Raw genomic sequence first — 6,299 nt, forward strand, 5'->3', positions numbered from 1 at the left:
AAAAAATAAAAGCACACAAAACACACACAGCACTGTAATCTTACAGATTACAGTGCTGTATTAAAAAATACACACCCCCTTTGTCCCTAGTGGTCTGTGCAATGCCCTGCATGCACTTTTATATTATAAATACTGTTTTTTACTGCCTGGAATTTGGAGATTGTCCATAGCAACCAAAAAGTGTCAATTTTTCAGTGTTTTTGGATTTGATTACATTATTGAATAATTGTTATTATTCTTTATTATATTAGAAACGTTATCATACCCGGGATGTCTGCTAGACTCTGGTTTGAACAGATTTAAGAGCGTTATTCCTAAGAATTACAGGACTACAAAATAAAAGCCAGATTTCCGTGCAAAATAATTGTACCGCTTTCAGCACCTAATTCCAGACTGAATCATACCACCAGGGAGGTTAAAGCAATCTACTGAGCTGGCCAGAACCACCTCTGCAGGGAGTCTATTCCACATTTTCACAGCTATTACTATGAAATAACCTTTCCGTATTTGGAGATGAAATCTCTTTTCCTCTAGATCTAAAGAGAGCCCCCTTGTCCTCTTTGTTGACTGTAAAGTGAATAACTAAACACCAAGTTCACTATGTGGACCCCTTATATATTTGTACATGTTGATCATATCCCCCCTTAATCTCCTCTTATCAAGAGTGAATAAATTCAGTTCCTCTAATCTTTCCTCATAGCTGAGCTCCTCCATGCCTCTTCTCTGCACTTTCTCCAGTTCCCCGATATCCTTTTTGAGAACTGGTGCCCAAAACTGAACTGCATATTCCAGATGAGGTCTTACTAATGATTTGTACAGGGGCAAAATGATATCTCTCTTTCTGGAGTCCATACCTCTGTTAATATAAGAAAGGACTTTGTTCGCTTTGGAAACCGCAGCTTGGCATTGCATGCTACTATTGAGCTTATGATCTACCAAAACCCACAGATCCTTCTCCACTATGGATCTCCCCAGTTGTATGCCCCCTAGTATGTGTGATGCATGCAAATTCTTAGCCCCCCAAGTGCATAACTTTACAGTACCTTCTTGTGTCCCTAGAAGGTACTGTGCATACAGAAAGTATATGATCTTCAGAATCAATTAAAAAATGCAACATACTAGAGTTTCTGGGGCCTCCAGAATGTACCTAATCCATTCCTTCATCATCCTGGAAGGAAGCTTGGTGTCAAGGAATTATTTCGTTATGGGATTAGCCAGGGAGCTCTTTTGCATACTGAGGCTGATTTTTGCATGTACAAAAATGTTACTATATTTCCACATATTTCAACTATGGTCTAGTGTAGTCATGCAAATGTATAATGTGCTTTTACCTGAACCTGAATCTTTTTAAGTCACATTCTGTAGTGACTATTCTGTCATTTTGTAACATTTTGAGGGCAATTGCACATTAAATGTTTGTTGATTCGCAGTCCAAATTGTGTTTAAGCATTTGGGAGAAAACAATGACTACAAAAAAAAAATGTATAAAAAGGAAAATGAAATTGCTACTTCAAAGTGCTGTAATAATTGCTTTTAATTAGCATGGTGCTTAATTCCCACATGAAAGCATATTCATTAAAAGAACCCTTCTTATACTTCTGTAGACGCATCTCATTTCAAACAATATTGAGGTCAAACAATGTTGAGTGACAAATCTGAACAATACTCCTTGTCAGAAGGTCCCATATGCCGAACTGTGTTTGAAAACAAAATAATCACTCACCAAGCTAAAAAAATGAACTGCAATAATCTGCAAAGCTTGGAAAAGCTCTAGCTAATCCCAATGATTATTATTATTGTCTTTTTTTGTCTAAAGTAATTACAATTAGAAACCTAAAATAATGAATAATATACACTTAAATGAACCTACTCTGCACACTTAAATGATTCAAACTCCTACAGGATTATTATGCAGAGCAGCAGATGCAATCTGTATATATGGCTAAAATTAAAGCGGAAACTTGAATTCCATTTTTCTTCTTTTATTTCTCTCATTTAGCAACTATAAGGTGTTTACATCAAACGTGGCACATTTCTTCTTGTTCCTCTTTTTAGATTTGTGATCATTGGCACACAGCTGTATATAATTCTGGCTTTTGTATGGTATCTGTAGTGATAAAAGATGCCTACAGATATTAGAGAGCCTACGCCTAATTTAATTGGTAATAGTTGGACTGGGCAAGAGTTCTGCCCCATACACACGGTCGGACTTTCCGACGGAAAATGTACGATCGGACTGTGGTGGCAGAAATTCCGATCGTGTGTGGGCTCCCTTCAGACTTTTTCCATCGGAATTTCCGACACACAAAGTTTGAGATCAGGATCAAAAATTTTCCGACAACAAAATCCGATCGTTTAAATTCCGATTGCGTGTAGACAAAGTGCCACGCATGCTCAGAATAGATTATGAGACAAAAGCTATTGGCTATTGGCCTCTTTATAGTCCTGTTGTACGTGTTCTACATCCCCTCGTTCTCAATGACCAGATTTTCCGACAACTTTGTGTGAACATGTGAATGCAAGACAAGTTTGGGCCAAAATCCGTCGGGAAAAATCAGATGGATTTTGTCGTCGGAATAACAGGGCATTACAGTATGTCTGTAGGCCCTTCCCAACCAAGAAAGGCATTCCCTGGGATTGGTTAGGTATGTGTTTCCAGTATGAGAACCATTGTCTTTTCTCTGAAAAGGAGCAGATTGGCTGTAGAGTGCTTACTCTCCATTTTGTATATAGAAGTTTGCCTAATACACAAAATCAGGGGTAGGCAACCTGGGGCCCTCCAGCTGTTGCAGAACTACAAGCCCCATCATGCCTCTGGGAGTAATTGTAACTGCCAGCCTTGCAATGTCTCATGGGAAATGTAGTTCTACAACAGCTGGAGGGCCCCAGGTTGCCTACCCCTGCGCTAAATGATACATTTAGGCAGTTATATGGCTGTTCGTATTGAAACTAGAGGTTTTTTATTCTTTTTTTTTTTTCTTAAAGTGTTACGAAAGGCAAACCGTTTTTATTTTAGTTTTAAATAGAGTAAAGAGGGATTAGAACTGACGTCAGGTTTTTATTGCTATCTGCGGCCCCGTTAGGGATATTCAACCTTCTCTATTTGTCCTGTTTACCATTATCATTGGAAGTAAAAGTAAAGGGAAATCACAAATTGTGAGTTGACATCTGAACAGTAATAGAGGGGAAATTTTCAAGTAGGTACAAATAGGTAGGGGAAATTTACTAAAACGGGTGCACACAGAATGATCATTTATTTACTGAACACTGCATTTAGTGTCAGTTGTGACAGTAAAAAGTGTCAGGGCAGTTAGTGTTAGGTCCAGGGTAGCCCCCTACCCCCCTAATAAAGGTTTAACCCCCTGATTGCCCCTAGAGTTAACCCTTTCACCCCCTTTTGCCACTAAGCAATCGTTTTTTTTCTGATCGCTGCATTAGTGTCACTGGTGCCGCTAGGCAGCTAGTTTTTATTTTAGGTTCACCGCCAGGTTTTTATAGCAGTAGGTACCCCCATATACTACCCAATAAAGGTTTTAACCCCCTGATTGCCCCTAGAGTTAACCCTTTCACCAGCGATCACCGTATAAGTGTCACTGGTGACGCTGGTTACCCAGTTAGTTATTTAGGTTCCCTGTCAGGTTTTTATATAGCGTCAGGGACCCCCATATACTACCTAATTAAGATTTTAACCCCCTGATTGCCCCTAGTTAACCCTTTCACCAGTGATCACCGTATAAGTGTTACGGGTGACTCTGGTTAGTTCGTTTGCTTTTTATAGCATCAGGGCACCCACCATTTATTATCCAATAAAGGTTTAACCCCCTGATCACCCGGCGGGTGATATCAATTAGGTTTTAGGGTCAGGGTCTGCGTCGCCCCAGGCAGCGCTAGGTTAGTGCCAGTACCGCTAACACCCACGCACAAAGCATACACCTCCCGTAGTGGTATAGTATCTGAACAGATCAATATCTGATCTGATCAGATCTACACTAGCATCCCCAGCAGTTTAGGGTTCCAAAAAAACACATTGTTAGTGGGATCAGCCCAGATACCTGCTAGCACCTGCGTTTTGCCCCTCCGCCCAGCCCACCCAAGTGCAGTATCGATCGATCACTGTCACTTACAAAACACTAAACACATAACTGCAGCGTTCGCAGAGTCAGGCCTGATCCCTGCGATCGCTAACAGGTTTTTTTGGTAGCGATTTATATTTAAATCCTGAAGGCGGTGCTTGATTTTCGGGGTCCTGTATGCTGCTAGGCTCCCAAAAAGTCCCCCACATGTGGTATCCCCATACTCAGGAGAAGCGGCAGAATTTATTTTGGGGTGTAATTTCACTTATGCCTATAGCATGTGTGAGCAATATATCATTTAGTGACAACTTTGTGCAAAAAAAAAAAAAAAAAGTTTGTAATATTCCTGCAACTTGTGGCAAAATATAAAATATTTCATGGACTCCACATGCCTCTCAGTAAATAGCTTGGGGTGTCTACTTTCCAAAATGGGGTCATTTGGGGGGGGTTTGTGCTATTTTGGCATTTTACGGCCTTCGAAACTGTGATAGGTAGTGAGGAGTGAAATCAAAAATTTGCACCCTTAGAAATCCTGAAGGCAGTGATTGGATTTCGGGGGGCCGTACGCGGCTAGACTCCCAAAAAGTCCAACACATGTTGTATCTCCGTACTCTGGAGAAGCAGCAGAATATATTTTGTGGTGCAATTCCACATATAACTATGGCATGTGTGAGCAATAGATCATTTAGTGACAACTTTTTGTAAACTTTTTTTTTGTGTCATTATTCAATCACTTTGGGACAAAAAAAAATATTCAATGGGCTCAACATGCCCCTCAGCAATTTCCTTGGGGTGTCTACTTTCCAAAATGGGGTAATTTGGTGGGGGGGGGGTTGTGCTATTTTGGCATTTTATGGCCTTCGAAACTGTGATAGGTAGTGAGGAGTGAAATCAAAAATTTGCACCCTTAGAAATCCTGAAGGCAGTGATTGGTTTTCGGGGTGCCGTACGCGGCTAGACTCCCAAAAAGTCCCACATATGGGGTATCCCCGTACTCAGGAGAAGCAGCAGAATATATTTTGTGGTGCAATTTCACATATAACTATGGCATGTGTGAGCAATATATCATTTAGTGACAACTTTTTGTAAACTTTTTTTTTTTTTGTGTCATTATTCAATCACTTGGGACAAAAAAAAAATATTCAATGGGTTCAACATGCCACTCAGCAATTTTCTTGGGGTGTCTACTTTCCAAAATGGGGTCATGGGGGGGTAGGTTTGTACTGCCCTGCCATTTTAGCACCTCAAGAAATGAGATAGGCAGTCATAAATTAAAAGCTGTGTAAATTCCAGAAAATGTACTCTAGTTTGTAGACACTATAACTTTTGCGCAAACCAATAAATATACGCTTATTGACATTTTTTTTTATTAAAGACATGTGGCTGAATAAATTTTGGCCTAAATGTATGACTAAAATTTAGTTTATTCGATTTTTCTTATAACGAAAAGTAGAAAATATCTTTTATTTTTTTTACATTTTCAGTCTTTTTCCTTTTATATCATAAAAAATAAAAATCGCAGAGGCAATCAAATACCATCAAAAGAAAGCTCTATTTTTGGGAAGAAAAGGACGCAAATTTCGTTTGGGTACAACATTGCATGACCGCGCAATTACCAGTTAAAGCAGTGCAGTGTGAAATTGTAAAAATACCTCTGGTCCTTAGGCTGACAATTGGTCCGGGGCTTAAGTGGTTAAGTAAGTAAATCTGAAACGTGAGATACAAGGGTTTGTGTTTAAAAGTAATGCAAATAGAAATATAATGCTGTATAGTACTATATCTAACACTACTGTCTCCTACATAAGCAGTTTTGTTCTCTACATAAATGGCAGGTCCATTTTAAGGAAAACAAATCTGCTGACTCCTTTCCCCTGTAAATGGCTATTGTATTAATTATATACGGTATGCTGCTGATTACTTGGCTAGAGAACGTGGGCTGTTTGGTGACTGACTCTGGTATAAGATGGATTTGGCAGCCTGTATTTCAATGGACTGAGCTGTCTAATCTCGTCAGAGGCAAAGCTGTGTTCTGCATGAGATGACTAGTGTGCTTCATCAAAGTCGCATAATGAAACTCTTAGGCATTGCATCAACCCGAGCATGCATCTCACCCTAAGCATTAGCTGTTTATTCACTCAGCTCAGCAACTACAGCTGATCAACTAGACCGTGAAATGAATCCAAAAGACATTTTGATGCATGAGTCTAACAGCAAAAAATTAAGATA

The sequence above is a fragment of the Lithobates pipiens genome, unplaced genomic scaffold (genome assembly GCF_037356315.1).
Source record: "Lithobates pipiens isolate NorthernLeopardFrog02 unplaced genomic scaffold, aLitPip1_a1.2 Scaffold_18, whole genome shotgun sequence".
Taxonomy (NCBI): domain Eukaryota; kingdom Metazoa; phylum Chordata; class Amphibia; order Anura; family Ranidae; genus Lithobates; species Lithobates pipiens.